The sequence below is a fragment of the Ambystoma mexicanum genome, chromosome 3p (assembly GCF_040938575.1).
Source record: "Ambystoma mexicanum isolate Mex_15411 chromosome 3p, UKY_AmexF1_1, whole genome shotgun sequence".
NCBI classification, from domain to species: Eukaryota; Metazoa; Chordata; class Amphibia; order Caudata; family Ambystomatidae; genus Ambystoma; species Ambystoma mexicanum.
In genome coordinates, this window is record NC_090925.1 from 202,342,773 (window position 1) to 202,359,791 (window position 17,019).

The following is a 17,019-nucleotide window of genomic DNA, read 5'->3' on the forward strand; positions in this document are numbered from 1 at the left end:
CACTAGACATTGTTGACCTCATCACCACGTCTGACCTTGACTTCATTGCTATATCCGAAACTTGGCTACCTGCCGCATCTGGCCCCTCAATATCCTTGGCTTTACCACCTGACTACAGCATCACGCGATGTGACCGCACCACTGCCCAATCCAGAGGCGGTGGTGTGGCCTTCATCCATAAAAACTCTCTTGGTCTAAGAGTCGCATCTGATTCCAAACTTGAATCAGCTGAATCACTGTCAGTCAAACTATCACTAACGCCTAATCAAATGGCCACCCTCCACCTTATCTATAGGCCCCTAAATCCGGCACCATCCTTTGTCGGTGAAATATCCACCCTCCTCCTCGACAAAACTAAAACTAATTCGCAAACTATCATCCTAGGCGACCTTAATCTGGGTCTTGGTGACCCGAAAGATCCCGTTGCATTAGATCTGGAGAATGTACTAACTGACCTCGGCTTCACCTTGTACATTCAAGAACCCACACACAACAAAGGCAGGACCCTTGACTGGTTAGCCGGCTCTAACTGCAATATCAATGTCCTGGCTAATACCCCTGCTTTTGGTCTGACCATCATATTATAACTTTTAATATTGAAGCAACCCCTCGGGACCCGACCCTGATAGCCCCAGCCCTCCCCACTAGAAGTAAAAAGACATAACCAAGGAGAAACTCCTCCCATTGCTACTCCCTTCTCTCAATGCTGCCATAGACACCTGTTCTGATCCCACCTGCCTAGCAGACACCTACAACCATACCATGCTTACGGCTATAGACTCTAATGCACCCATCAAACTTAGTAAGTCTAAACCACGAGCTCATCTCAACTCCTGGTTCACCCCACAGTTATGGGTGCTCCATAAAGATAAACGCTGTGCTGAAAATCGCTGGAAAAGCCACCACTCTGATGAGCATAAAGACAGTTTCTTCCTTGCCTCACTCACCTACGAAGATGCCATTATCACTGCAAAAAAAGAGTCTCTTAATAACCGTATTCTGCAAGCTGACTCGAACACAAAGGAACTCTTTAGGATCCTAAAAGAGCTAGAAACTCCAGCCTCCCCCCTGAATGGTGTGCCAACATTCAGGCAGCCTTACAGAATAAAATCTCTATGCTACAATCCAAAATTAAAGACAAACAAGACAGTCTGAAGCTTCACAACCGTCCGTCCTCCCCTGCATGGGCTCTCCCTCTAGACTCAGCTAACATTAAACCATTTGCCTTCTCACAGCTCACTATTACTGAGATAGAAAATATCATCCTGAGAATTAAACCATCTAACTGCCAAGGTGACGCTTGCCCAGCTACCATCATTAAGGACTCGCACATGATTTGGCCCCTTTCATCACGGCCTTCATCAACTCCTCCTTTAAAACAGGTATCGTCCCTGACAACCTTAAGGACGCATGGGTGATCCCATTGCTTAAAAAACCATCCCTAGACCCAAGCATAATCACCAACTTCAGACCTATAACCACTGTCCCGTTTCTGCTTAAGATTTTAGACCGCGCAGCCTACCTTCAGATCCAAGATAACTTGGAATCTAACAATCTTCTAGGTCTACGACAATCTGGGTTTCGTCCCAGACATGGGACTGAAACGGCTCTGATAGACTTAAAAACCCAAATTGAGGTATTGAAGGACAAGGGCAAACTAGCAATGCTACTTCTCCTCGACCTGTCTACGGCATTCGATCTGGTCAACCACCAGATCCTATGCAGGCACCTCCACTCTGCTGCCCACTTCTCGACCTCAGCCACGGCCTGGATCAAATCCTTTCTGAGTAATAGATCCATGAGGGTCTTTGCCCCGTCCGCAGCTGCAGACCCATCTCCAATTCACTGCGGCGTTCCTCAGGGATCTTGCTTGTCACCCACACTCTATAACATTTTCACAAAACCACTCTTTGATGTGCTTGACTATCTGGGTGTCTCCTACACAAACTATGCAGACGACACCCAGATAGTCATTCCCGTCACAGGTGACTATCTAGCTGACACCAAGGCCTTCAACGACGTCTACCTGGTCATCCAAGCCTGGATGGCCCAACACCAGCTATGCCTAAATGAAGACAAGACAGAGCTCCTCATCCTGGGCACCTCGCAACGCCTTAGCAAACTAGAGCCTTCCTACCAGTCATTTGCCGTAGACGGTAATACCATCCAAGTCTCGAAAGACACTAAAACCTTAGGTTTTTACCTTGACACCACCCTATCTTTATCTCGACAAATAAATGCAGTCAGATCGGTCTCTGCATACACGTGTAAACTCATTGCAGCCTGCAGACCGTGTCTTACCACTCCTAACAGTGTCACACCAGCCAGAACCCTCATTATGGCCAAAATTGACTATTGTAGTGCCCTTTACTTAGGAACCAGCCCAGAGTACCTGAATAAACTGCAAACAACCCAGAACAACGCTGTTAGAGCCGCCTTAAACATCCCTCGAAACCACCACATCTCCGAATCCAGAACCAACCTAAAGTGGCTACCTGTCAAGCAGAGAATCTCACTGAAAACACTTGCCCTCATGCACAAATGCTTGGCTAACAAAGCCCCCCTCTACCTCTGCAGTCGGCTGTCCCGCCACTCGACATCCTGACCTCTAAGAACCGCCCAGACCCACTGTCTATCGATCCCCAGGTTCAAACTCCAAAAAGAGCGGGGCACAAGCTTCCCTGTCTTAGCTTCCAAGTTATGGAATACCCTCCCGTTACAATTAGATCTGAAGACTCATTTAACACATTCAAGTCCAAAACCAAATCATGGCTCTTCAACCAGCACTAAGACATGTTCTGCACACCTTTGTCTTACATACTCCGGCCCACTGATCTGCCTATTATATACTGTACATTCCTTTTGTTATGTCTCATGCCATGCCTACATCTGCATTGTAATTTATGTATATAGAAATGCTTGTTTATTATCCTGTGTATACATTTTATGTATGTATGTATGCCTTGTATGTAACTTTGCACAATTTGCGCCCTGATGCCTCCGGGCCTGATGGTTTGCGCGTTACAAATAAAATACAAATACAAATCACTGGCCGGGACGCGAGAAGGAAGCAGATGGTCTTGCATAGTTGTTGCAGACCTAGCAACACATCCGGAGCAAGCCTGAGGGAGGAGCCTTGCCGCTGCAGCTCCGTGACCAGAGAAGGCTGCTGGAAGGAGGCAGACGACACGTCAGTCCAAGCCGACGGCGGAGGTAGACAGAACTGGTGGACGGGAAGGATGACAAAGCTGCCAAAGAAAGCCAGTGAGCCTGCGCAGAAGAGTTAGGAAGCCTGGGCATTTAATCCATTAAACCGCGTATCGGAAAGAGTACCAAATAGAAGCTGGGGAAGTTCGAACAGGGAGATAGGAACCCCGGGACCATGTGCAAAGGTCCAAGACCTGTATGGAAAAGAGACTGCGAACCATTGTATGATTGGAAAGCAAGTTGAAGCTAAAGCCAATATACTTGGTAACGTGGAAAGAAGTACATGTTATAATTTGGAAAGGACTGGCAAGGAAGTGAACTGTGCACGGAAAGTAGTGGGTCTGGGACTCACACTCATTTGTGAACTGTGCAAAGCAAAGATATTAAAACTTCAATTCAGGGTAAGGGAAGTTCCTGAAAATACTGAACTGTGAATTGAAGTATTACAGAGTCCTGGCAGGAGAGTATACCAAGTACAAAAGTGGAAGGAAATGACAAAACGTGTAGGAAGGAAAATACAGGGAAGACCCACACCCCTTTAAAAGTAGAGAACATTGTAATTGTAATCCAGGGAAAGGGTCAAACCCCTGAAGGTCTTTAAGTTTTTGTTTATGGAATTGGTACAACGTCCTGGCAGGAGAGTATACCAGGATAAACGTGGAAATGAATGGTGACAGGAATCAGAAGGACAAAGCCTCTCCTTCAGTGGAAGAAACTTTGATTCATTTATTTGTACCTTTTGGAACTTTACTTTGAACTGCTGGAGAATAGCTGAAGGTGGCAGCTAAAGAAACGTTGTCCTTATCTCATTATATTAGGTTTAGAGTGTGAGGGTCAGGTTAGGATTTTGGACACAGGATGGAGGACTTCTTTTACTTTGGGCATTCTAACAGTAACCTTAGTTACTTCTGTTGATGCAGGTAAACCCCTAATAGAGTCAGGGAAAGATAGGGCTTCATTCAACCCCCTTTCTTTTTTTGTTTATAAAGTAAACGTCTCTAGCAACCAAAATAATGCCTCTATTTCTGACTCTTACTTTTAACTCCTCACACTACCTAAATAAAACAAAACACTCACTTAAGAACAACCCTCTAGAAGGGCAACTATTCATTATAAGACCAGTATGAAGCAACAATCTGACACCCTTTTGTGTGGAATGTCCCTGGGATGACAGTATTCCTTTGGCTGAGGGATGGTCGAGCTTTGAGGGCTTCCTCTACCACCTGATGTGACCAAGCAGTGCACAAAGGAGAGCAGCCACTCTTATACTTGCTCCCTCTGCCAGGTTCTATAGAAAGGAAACCTGGGAGGAATTCTGGGCACTGTTATATAAAGATGGGTTTTGAACTGGGATTTCTCTGGGAACAATGCCCCTGGGCTCGGCAGCCTGGGGGTTTTACATGCTTTCTAGGAGCTGTATAGGGATGGCAAAAGTAGTATCAGTGGCTTGATTCCACCTGGGTTCAGGCTGGCTCTTCCTGGAGTTAATCTGCATAATCCAGCCATGTCTGTAATTCTCAGCTTGGGGCTGCAGTTACCTTGTTTAAATGGGATGAGCAGAGGAATCTTCGATTCAGAAAGGGTGTAGCCTGCTTAACGGTTTCCTTTTGCAGGTCTATTGTTTGCATTTAAGCTCTGTAATGAACTGAGTCCTGTTAACTTGTATTTATTTATATATTTGGGAGTTTGTGGCATGCTACATGTCACCTTCCAGCTGCTTCACATCCCTAGTCGACCTTGTAAAAGTGATGTGACAATAAAATGAAATGACATAACAGGACATGATATAATAGCCAATACCATACCCCAGCTTATGTTATGTTATTGTGATTTCTACCCCATAACGCTGACATTTCCATGTTATCCAGGTGCTCTGGAGGATCTGAAAAGGAAGGAAGGTTTGGGGGGGTTAGCTAGTGGGATCGAGAGGAAAAGCGAAACAGAGCTTTGTCGTGCTGTTGTAAGCTTCAGTTCAGAAACAAATGTCACTGTGAGCTGGGTTTGCTTTTAGCTGGTAAGGGTTTGGTAGTATTTTGATGTATGAGTGTGTATGGGTGGTATGTGTCTCTGTGGTTAAGCTGTCTATAGTGTGTTGGGTTTCGTTGGGCGTTGCAGAGTGTGTGGAGGTTATGGTGGTTTCAAGGTTCTGCTGCAATAGAGGAATGTGTGTTTTTGTTTGGTGGTTGTGGTGAGTATGAAGGATATTGCGGTTTAGGGTGAAAGGATCGAATACAAAGGGTCGAAATGCAATTGTTTCGAATCAAAAGGACAGAAGAAAAAAAATCGAATGCACTTTTTATTTTTTGCCAAAAACCACAAATTTAACTTAGTTAGCAGGTGGACAACATTTATCTTCCAACTATATCAGCACCTTCTTGAAAGTCTTCCGGAGAAAAATTCAACTGAAGAGCTGGGTTATCTCTACGGGCTTTGGCAGGTATATCATCACTCATGTTTTCTCGATATTTCTCCCACAGACTGTTTGGGTTGGATGCGTTGCAGGTCGTCAGCATAATGGCAAAAATACTTCTTATTTGCTCTGGAAAAGACTGTAATGCTGCTTCTGATAATGTAGTATCCCAATGTTGAGCATCCTCTAGTAAACCAAGCTTTTGCAAAGCTTCCCTATTACACTGACATACTTCACTGTTTACAGTTTTTAGAGCTGCAAAAGAAGTTGGTCCTCGAACTGTATGAAGTAGCTACTGAGAAAAAACCATTCAGTGTTGTTTGTGTGAACTGTATAGACATGATCCAAGGCTTCTCTTGCAACGGCATCCTGTCCTGGAACTCCAGGTTTTCTTTTGCAGAAGACTTTTCTTGACAAATTTCAAGTGCAATATCGTGGAGTCACAGGATACAGCAATGACCTCTTGCTGACGCAATTGAAAGAAGTCTGTCAAAGTAGTGCTTGGTGGTTCAGCAGGAACTGCCTGGGCATTATCAGTTGTGAAGTACACTTTCTGGCCGTTCTCTAAATGAACAGTGAGGTGAACAACAGTCGGCTGGATTTCGATTAGGAAAACTGGAAATGCACCAAAGTGCTTCATTACTATTGATATACCTTCCCAACTGGTACTGAGACACTTCGTCACAGCTGTTTTCATTAATGAGTCCAAAAACTGCCATGTCGCTTCCCTTGTTAACATGCCTTGAAATGTATTTGATGGATTTCACTAAGTTAGAGTATTTGAAATTAATGTGTGCCTGAAACATTTTTGAAAGAAGTGGAGAACCCACTTGTTATCCACTTCGAGTTCCGTGTTGCCTCTAATCTTCAGTCTTGCTGTGTATCCACCGTCAGCTGGAGCTCGCCTTCTATAGTGAGGATATCCATCATCTCCAGTGTGTGTGTCTTCAATCAATTCTCTTGGATATGTCATGCTGCACTTTCCTTCCTTCATACAGGGTGCATTGACATCACGGTTTCCACATGGTCCATGAATCATATTTTTGGTCCCTACTGCAAACAGTTTGGGTCTTCCTCTGGATTTGGAAACTCGGCAGATATAACATAATCGATTTGGATTGGATGCGTTTTTTCTTTTAGCCATATTATAATATGAGCATGTGGAAGTCATTGTTTCTGCCACTCAAATGAGTAAATCCAGCATCTTGTTTCTCCAAAAATGTGACTCTTAGTAATGATCTCGATTAATTTAATTGGCTTTTGTCTGAACACTCTGGCTATTAAGTAGTGTCGATGGTAGGTGTCTGGCCATGTGAAAGTAATTTTTTGATCTCGGACCAAGCTGGATTACATGCGAAGGTGATAAATAAATCGGGACGTCTATATGTCCGAGCATAGGGCATGGCATATTGAGCATATCTGTTCATGTGTCTAGGGCTTCCTTTGAACGTAGCAGCTAGAATTATTATTTTCCCAATGTTCTCAACGCTCTTATCACTGGCCACAGCATCCCTCAAATGTATGTAGTTATTGACCCAACGTTTTTTTTTCAATTTAAACGTATGAAGATAGGACGCTCAATCTCAATTTTTGCATACATGTCAACAATAAACTGATGAAAAAGTTGCCGACAATTTAAGATGTGGTTGGGTGATCCATCTCTTATCATTACTCTGCAGTCGTAGAAGTCCCTCTTTGAAACTCTTTTATTAGTCGGTGCACATGAAGCAGGGACGACTTGCGTGATGTTAAACTGATACCCATCCTCGCCTTTCGAAAATATGAGCGGGTACTGAAGTGCATCATGCGATCGTTTTGCTTCTGAAATGCGTTGCAGCAAATCGCCCGCCTTTGAATAATGATGTCACGTTGATCAAATTCGTGGCCTGCTATAAAGATGACAATTTCATTTATTTGTATTCATCAGTCGGAATGCATTCCAGTGATGTTTTGAACATGTTAATAAGATGGTTGTGTTGATGTAACATCCTTTGTAAGCTTAGTATAATATCACATCTAGTTGCTCCTCCCCCATAAAGTAAATTTATAAAAAATCTTGGACTTTGATCAGGAAATGGTAGCGGGGATCCAGCCCTGTGGTAGACATGATCTTGGACTTTGAAAGTTGTCAAAAAGCCGATTTGTTCAACTATAGATGTAGCACCGAGCAATGTCATCTGAAAGCATGAGTTGCATCTTCTTATGTTCTGCAGGAAATGTTTTGATTCTGAAGTAGTTCCGGACATGCAGGAAAGCAGCTCATTTGTCAGTGATTTCAGAGGAGGTAGTTTAACTTTTCCACTCCCACAGCACATTCCTAGAGATTCTGTATGAAATTTCTTGGCTTGACAGTAATTACATATTTTGTCCAAATGTCCAACAATAACATACGGATGTTGATCGTGCTGCATGTGAGGATCATACAGAAAACCTGCTAGCAACACATTGGAATGTCTTGCTGCCCTTGATGTACTGGCTTTTTCCCTCTCTTTTTGAAGTCGGTTTCATGCTGCTCTGTGGTGTCTGACTCCCTTGATGTTCTGGCTCCTTCCCTCTCTTTTTGAGGGCAGGTTTCATGCTGCTCTGTGGTCACTGACGCCTGTGATATTCAGTTTTTTTCCCTCTTCTTTTGAAGTTGGGTCTCATGCTGCTCTGCGGTCTCTGACTCCCATGATGTTGTGGCTGTTTCCTCTTCTTTTGAAGTCAGGTGTCACGCTGCTCTCTGGTCTCTGCGGCCTGTGATGTTCTGGCTCTTTCCCTCTCTTTTTGAAGTTGGGTGCAGTGATCAAAGTGAGCGGGAACGGTTGGGAGCGCTGTTCAACTACTTTTATTTATTTATGCTTACAATTCCTCTACGTTTTACGACCATATTCACCATTCTATAAAGGATTTGACCATTCATGTCCCTGTGCAAGTTTAAAGTTGTAATAGGAGCCTTAGTTACTATTCACTTAGACTATTAGAATGCCCCGGCTGCAACACTTGTCACGTGTTGCACTGTACTTCCGCCTACCCCCTCCATTGCTGAGATCACAGTTCCACTACTTTTTTCGGTACACTTCTACCACTGGTTAGTTGTCATGCTGCTCTGTGGTCTCTGCCGCCTTTGATGTACTGGTCCTTTGCCTCTCTTTTTGAAGTCAGGTCTCATGCTGCTCTGTGTCTCTGCCGACCTGATGTTATGGCTCTTTCCCTCTCTTTTTGAAGTTGGGTCTCATGCTGTTCTGTGGTCTCTGCCGTCCTTGATGTACTGGCTGTTTCCATGTCTTTTTGAAGTCGGATCTCACGCTGGTCGGTTGTCTCACTGGCTCGCAGAAAATTTGATTTCTTTGCTTTCGGATGAACTTGTCCAATGTGTTTCAATTTCTTTGGAGGCAATTTTGCTTTCGGATGAACTTGTTGAACCCACCAGACCTCATTAAAAAAGCAGTACAACTATGATGACCAGACTGAATAAAAAACACTACTAAAAATGCAACAGACTGAATCACTAAGCACTACTACAATATACTTCACACTGAATCTGAAAGCTACATAGGGACATCCCCGATAGAGTAGGTTTAGTTAGGTTTAATTCACACTTTTTACTTTTAATAAAATGTTTAATTTGGATAAAAACACAAGCAGTTGTCCGCCCCGCGTTACTGACCCCTCACACTGGTTAGCAGTGTTGTTGGTGTTTTGGGGGCACAATCTTGATGAATTGCTGGATGCTTGTGATTTTGATTTTGAAAGGGCTTGCTAGGTCATTGCATGGTTTTTGTGAGGGCGTGGGTGTGTTGTTGCAGGCTGTCAGATTTTTTTGCTCGTTGGTGATGCTGAACATTTCAGTCCGGGTGCTGCTTGAGTTTCGGATGCATGCGCTGTAGTATAGTAATCACCCAATTTATCATAACGTGCTAGCAGAACAAAACGATAAATATGAATACAAACAAATGAGCATGGGGAGAATACATGAATAAATAAATAAAAACAAAACACTAGCACAACTCCCTTTAAACTGAAGAGTTCCTTTTTGGTTACACATTCGAAATTTAGAAAGTTATAAACGCACAACAGGTGCAGTGAGAGAGGAAGTATGTGTGGTGGAGAAGAGAAATACTGCCCATAACCGCCAAAGGAAGCTGTACACTCGAAAAGTACAATTTACTGCTTACATTTCCAGCAACAATGCATCTTGCAACAAAACACAATTACCTTACCAGATCAACATTGCATAACATACGCACACACGCGCAAATAATTTGGCTGGAGAGTAAAGGGCGCAAGTGAAAAAGGAAACAACCTTTGACCCTTCTGCCAAACTGTTCTGGCCTTCCTGCCTGCCAGAGAACATATTCTGCTCTTCTGAAAAAAGGCAGGCTAGCAAATTAGCATCTGAACATAAAGCTGTGGCAATAAGTCCATTACTAATTTACTTGTTTCAGTGTTTTATTTTTATTGATTTATTTATCGTGTGTGTTAGTGCAACAGAACTTTTCACATCAGTATATTATAATTGTATCCTTCATAGTCATCAAATAATATCCCAACACTATTTCAGCTGCACAATCACACATCAGCAATCCTCATTGTCATACATTATAAAAGATAACACATTTCATAAATAATTACACAATAAAACGTCCTTAAAGGCAATTATAACATAACAATCCATAAATATATTTCTCTATGTAACTCCTGCCATTCTATCAATGTACGTTTTTTATAAAGTGCTAACATGCTTCCTTACAATGTGCTTTCTAGCGCTATGTAGTCACTTCGGTATACTGCCAGTTCTCGAGTAAACAAGCAGTCCAGAGCGCTGCATCACTCAGAAGGAACCTGGGTACACCCTAGAACGGTGGCCTGCGAGGGACCCTCAAAAGGCCTGGTCCCCTAGCACACCTTTCTGTGAACCAGGTGACTGTGTGGCCCTGAGGACATGTCCAGAAAATGGAATAGAAAGAAGTGTTATGATGGGTTACCGTTATACTGTGCCGGTCACCACTGCAGTAACCCTGCAGCACCAGGGCTTCTCCGCGGTCACCACTGCAGTAACCCTGCAGCACCAATGCTTCTCTGCGGTCACCACTGCAGTAACCCTGCAGCACCAAGGCTTCTCCGCGGTCACCACTGTAGTGACCCTGCAGCACCAAGCTTCTCCGCGGTCACCACTGTAGTGACCCTGCAGCACCAAGCTTCTCCGCGGTCACCACTGCAGTAACCCTGCAGCACCAGCTTCTCCTCGGTCACCACTGCAGTAACCCTGCAGCACCAAGCTTCTCTGTGGTCACCACTGCAGTAACCCTGCAGCACCAATGCTTCTCCGCGGTCACCGCTGTAATGACCCTGCAGCACCAAGCTTCTCCGCGGTCACCACTGCAGTAACCCTGCAGCACCAAGGCTTCTCCGCTGTCACCACTGTAGTGACCCTGCAGCACCAAGGCTTCTCTGCGGTGACCACTGCAGTAACCCTGCAGCCCCAAGCTTCTCAGTGGTCACCAGTGTAGTGACCCTGCAGCACCAAGCTTCTCCGTGGTCACCACTATAGTGACCCTGCAGCACCAAGGCTTCTGTGCGGTCACCACTGTAGTGACCCTGCAGCACCAAGGCTTCTCCGCTGTCACCACTGTAGTGACCCTGCAGCACCAAGGCTTCTCTGCGGTGACCACTGCAGTAACCCTGCAGCACCAGGGCTTCTCCGCGGTCACCACTGTAGTGACCCTGCAGCACCAATGCTTCTCTGCGGTCACCACTGTAGTGACCCTGCAGCACCAAGGCTTCTGTGCGGTCACCACTGTAGTGACCCTGCAGCACCAAGGCTTCTCCGCGGTCACCACTGTAGTGACCCTGCAGCACCAAGCTTCTCCGCGGTCACCACTGTAGTGACCCTGCAGGACCAAGCTTCTCCGCGGTCACCACTGTAGTGACCCTGCAGGACCAAGCTTCTCCGCGGTCACCACTGCAGTAACCCTGCAGCACCAGCTTCTCCGCGGTCACCACTGCAGTAACCCTGCAGCACCAAGCTTCTCCGTGGTCACCACTGCAGTAACCCTGCAGCACCAATGCTTCTCCGCGGTCACCGCTGTAGTGACCCTGCAGCACCAAGCTTCTCCGCGGTCACCACTGCAGTAACCCTGCAGCACCAAGGCTTCTCCGCTGTCACCACTGTAGTGACCCTGCAGCACCAAGGCTTCTCTGCGATGACCACTGCAGTAACCCTGCAGCCCCAAGCTTCTCCGTGGTCACCACTGCAGTAACCCTGCAGCACCAATGCTTCTCCGCGGTCACCGCTGTAGTGACCCTGCAGCACCAAGCTTCTCCGCGGTCACCACTGCAGTAACCCTGCAGCACCAAGGCTTCTCCGCTGTCACCACTGTAGTGACCCTGCAGCACCAAGGCTTCTCTGCGGTGACCACTGCAGTAACCCTGCAGCCCCAAGCTTCTCCGCGGTCACCACTGTAGTGACCCTGCAGCACCAAGCTTCTCCATGGTCACCACTGTAGTGACCCTGCAGCACCAAGCTTCCCCCGGATAGTGGTGTATTGTGCCCCCGCCCAGTGCAGATCAGACTGTGGTCAGTGTGAGGAAAAGGAGACAGGGAGGAAAGACGGAGAGTCTAGCACCGGAGGGGTTAGGATAGAAACGCTCAGCCGAACGGCTGGAAGATTTTTTTTTTTTTTACAGAGTACTGGCCTGGTCCCAAGACACACCCTCTGGGGATATTTAACGCTGTTTGTAGATGACAAAAGCCGACAGCCTCTCCCTATCTATGTGTAGCCTGGGGCCTTCCAAGAACTGGGGAACCCTAGACTGAGGGACGATGGATCCTGCCGGTGGGAAAGGTTGAGAAGGCACTCCTGCCATGGATTCCTCCATAATCCAGGACTACGGATAAGAGTATCGAAGCCTGTGACTGCCTGCTCCGGATGTGGACAGCCTTCATAGTCCTTACCTGTGCGGCAACAAATCCCCGAACGAACAACACCAAGATCAGTGATCGAGGATGCAGCAGGAGACCGGGAAGACAATTCCCTAAGGGTTTGACGGTGGTAGCATGGCAGGGGCCGGCCTGGGGGACCACCAGCATACTGGGTCTTCCCGGTGGAAAATAGGTGGGGGCGGTGACCAGCCTCATTGATGCCTGATGTTACCACCAGCAGAGGCGGCCCATATCCGGTATACCGCGCAAAGTTGTACTGGCACGGGGTGCGGGGATGGCCCGGAGGAGCTGTGAAAGGCTGTAGTCTGCAGGGGAGAGTGAGCGCATCGCAGTTGGTCACTCCGTAGGGGGAGTGGTTCCCCCTCAACAGGAGCAAATCAAGGTGAGGAACGGCTGGCCCGTGGGGGTGAGTGACAAGGCCGCCTCCCCCCACCAACCACTTGGAGGGAAACAATGGCAAGGCAATGGACCACGGAGGGGGTCTGGCTTCATAGTGCCATAAATAGCTCACTGGGTACCAGTTTTGGCATTTGCTCTGCAGAAAGGCAGGAACGAATGGCTTGGAGTTGAAGGGGCCTCATATTGGGGGTGAATCACCAGTACTAAGGATCTCTCCTTCAGCAAATAAACACTCCCCCCCCCCAACAATGAAGTAATGCTATGGGAAGGATACAATACAGGGTGCTGCAGCACAAAGGTCTGGAGGTTGTCGGGGGAGGACCGGAACTCGGCTGGCCTTCCTCGATGCTTGAGATAGATAGATGCCTGAGGTGGGGGGAAGTCGCAGCACCCACCAAAAGTCAGGAACAGTACAACAATCAAAAGGAGTTTCCCTACCTGAGGAGGGGAAGTGCTGGGAGCACCACCTACTGAGGAAGGGAAAAGGGGCCATACCATTACTGAAGGCCACGCACCACCCGTAGACTGCTGAAGAGCGGCAAGTGACATATTCTGGGACACTATTGACAGCCTTCTGGGAGTGCGCTGGTGGGGACAGAAGGAACCAGTCACGACCATGATGAAGGAGAAACCAGCCAAAGCGATGCAGAGTAAAATGGAAAGATACACGTCTGGAGCAGCAAGCAGGGCAACCGTGGCTCAGGGCATAGAGGAAACGCCCGCAGTTGGAGAGGGGGAACCCACGATGACACAGGTCTTGACTCCAGGATAAGCATGGAGGGCAAAATGGGGCAGGTGGTGGGTGGAGATGAGCCTGTTCCAGGCGGATTTGAGAGCAGTGTCGGAGCGAGTGGAGAGGGAAAGAATCAGTCAGCTGGAAGACACTGTGAAATCATTGCATAGCCAGGTCCAAGCGCTGCAGAAAAAGTCCCGGGCCTTGCAGGAGAGAGCCGAGGACGATGAGGTCACAAGGAGCTAACATCAGGATAGAGGCCCTCCCTGAGAGAATCGAGGGTCCTGCAATGGATCTTTATTTGGAAAAGTGGATGAAGGAGGTGTTGAAAGCAAAGGGCCTAACTGCCTTCTTTGCAATTGAGAGAGCACATAGCATCCCTGGTAGGCCCCACCTCCGCGTGTCCCACCCAAGACCGGTGGTGGCCAAACTGTTCAATTACAGGGACGTGGACGTTATTCTTCAAACAGCCAGAAGCAAGGGGTCAATTCCAGCGGACAACGCGAAGGTGATGATCTTCCCAGACTACACATTGCAAGTGCAAAGGGCAAGGAGATCATTTGAAGAGGCCAAGGGAAGATCAATCAAGTAAAGCACATGCTTATGTTCCCTCTGAAGCTGAGAGTGATCAGAGGGGGAAATCCTGGGTGTTCCAGGACCCATGAGACGTCTGGGACTGGATAGAGAGTGAAAGGCTGGTTGTCATGACCCAGCCGGAGAAGAAGATGGAATGGCACTGGACCGAGGCAGAGACAAGGGGTGGGGGTGTCCAAACCGGACAAGGAAGAGTAAGGGGGCTGCGTTCACTGGAACAGAGTGGCGGATGCATGATTCAGGTGACTACGGATGGGACGCTCTGCAGAGTCGAGTCGCGCCTCACGGGGCAGGACCGGATCACAGCCACTCCCGAACTGATGGCCAGGGATGAAGACCCGGGGGACTGAGTGATGGGGTGAGAAAGTGATGTTGGGACCAGTCAGGTTGTGGCCAGGGTGATGCGGGCAGGGGGCTCCAGCTCCGCAGTTGCTATAAGTATAAGGGAGATGGAGGGGTTTTGGCACGGCCAAGCAATCAGGGTTTGAGGAGGACAGAGGACAGGGAATGGAGTTAAGAAGGCGGGTGGTTTTAGGGGAGAAACAGGGGAGGAGCAGGAGTTTCATTGTTTGTTTATAGGGGTTTAGTTCTTCAGGCGAAAGGTACTTCACGGTTGGGGAAGAAGTATGGAGAGGGAACAGGGGGGTATGGAGAGGGTAGAGAGTGGGGGGAGCAGAGAGAGCAAAGTTTCGAGTTAGTTGAGTATCAGAGGATGGGGCAGAGAGGACCAGTAAAACTGGCAGACCGAGACAGGGGTTACGATCTGAAACATTGTCATGAATTGTGGAAAGATAGAAAGGGATGACGAGGGGGGGTACATCTCTTGGAATGTCAAAGGAATGAACAATAAATTCAAAAGGAGTGTGGTATTTCAGTACCTGAGGTGGGCAAAACCGGATGTGACATTGCTCCAGGAAACCCTCCTGTTGGGGGACACCTGTCGCATACTGGGACGAGGACAGTACAAGTGTGTGGTCCATGCTGGGTTCACAAGCGGTTCCAGGGGCTTGGGGATCCTCATAAGGAAATCATTGCCCTTTAAGGTCACCGGGACACTCCAGGAGAAAAGTGGCAGGGTGGTGGGGGTAGAAGGACATCTCGGTCAAGAAGCAATTTCCTTTATAAATGTGTACTCCCCACCTACACTGCTACAGGACACGCTTGAGGAAGGCAAGAGGAGCATGATGGGGGTACAACTGGGTCTTACAATAGTGGCTTGGATTTCAAAGAAGTAATTACACCGTCCTGGGATCAGTGGAGGGGAGCTGTGCGAGGGGGGGAAGCAGACGCGAAGCTAAAGCCCTTCTTAAATGCAATGCGGCTGGTAGACCTCTGGAGAGAGGAAAACCCCCATAACTGTGAGTTCTCATTTTTCTCAGCCTCTCACAAATCCTTCTCCAGGATAGACCATGTATTTGCCTCACAGGCCGCTGTAGACAAAATTGCCGGGGTGGAATTCCTACCCAGGGTATCTCAGGCCATGAACTGTTGATGTGGTCCATCAGGACCTGGTTCAAGGCATCAAGGGGGGAGTGGAGACTGGGGTTCAACCAGGTGCAGGACGAGGACGTGATGAGGGTATTGAAGGAGGAGACAGAACAGTATTTTAGTAGTAATAAGGAATTCGTAGATTTCAAACAGGTGCTGTGGGTAGCATATAAAGCGGTGTTGAGGGGGAAGGCCATAGCCATTGGGAGGGCACAGCAGAGGGAGAGATTAATCGTGGAGGCAGAGGCCAGGGTACTACGCTTAGAGGACCAGATGAGACAATCCCAATCGGAGGAAACAGAAAGGGAACTCCGGAACCCGAGAGAAGAGATTAGAATTAGGTCCCTTGAAAGGGCGAAGGTGAATTGGTGGGAAAGGGGCCTCTCATATACGAATGGGGGGACAAGACCGGGAAACCTCTAGCGTGGTTGGCACAAAGGAAAGAAACCATCAGAGTTGTGTACGAAATTGAATGGAGGGAGACGGGAGAGACGACAAGGGAACCTGGGGAGATAGTGCAAGACTTCGCCAGGTATTATCAGAAGCTATAACCCACGCAGCTCACCAAGCGGGAAAGGGAAGTGGGGGAGTTTCTGGATCAGTTAGAATTGACCTGTTTATAAGTGGAGCAGAGGGGCACCTTGGAGGGCGCACAACAATTAGAGGAGATACAGGAGGCAATGGTACAAAGGGAAGGGGTAAGTCAGCAGGGCCCAATGTGTTCCCATTGGAACTCTGGCTAAGACTGAAGGATGAAATCTCCAGGCCACTGTGGGAGATCCTTCAAGAGAGTAAAGAGCTGGGCTGCTTCCCCCAGATCTCAAAGATGGCACAATAGTAGTGATACCTAAAGAGGGGAAACCAAGGAAGTGATGTGGGTCATATAGACTGATATCCCTAATTAATTTTGAGACTAAAATACTTGCGAAGATCTTGGCGCATAGGCTAAGTAAGATTATAGCAGACATAGTAAATGTAGGTCAGTGTGGGTTCACCCCTAATAGGTCAACGAGACTGAACATCAGGCGTCTGTGTGTGCATATGCCCTATTCAATATACAGTGCGGATGGGACAACTTGGACTATTTTCGCACATGCTCACAAATACATTGAAAGGTGTGGATGACTAACTCAGCGCGAGGCATGGGGATATGCAGGTTCACTTTGCCTGCCACGTGGAATAATAGAAAAAGTGGCTCCACCTGATGGAGTGATCTGAAGATTACGGAAGCTTGCAAATAAATGACTTTGTTAGCCTAGCTCA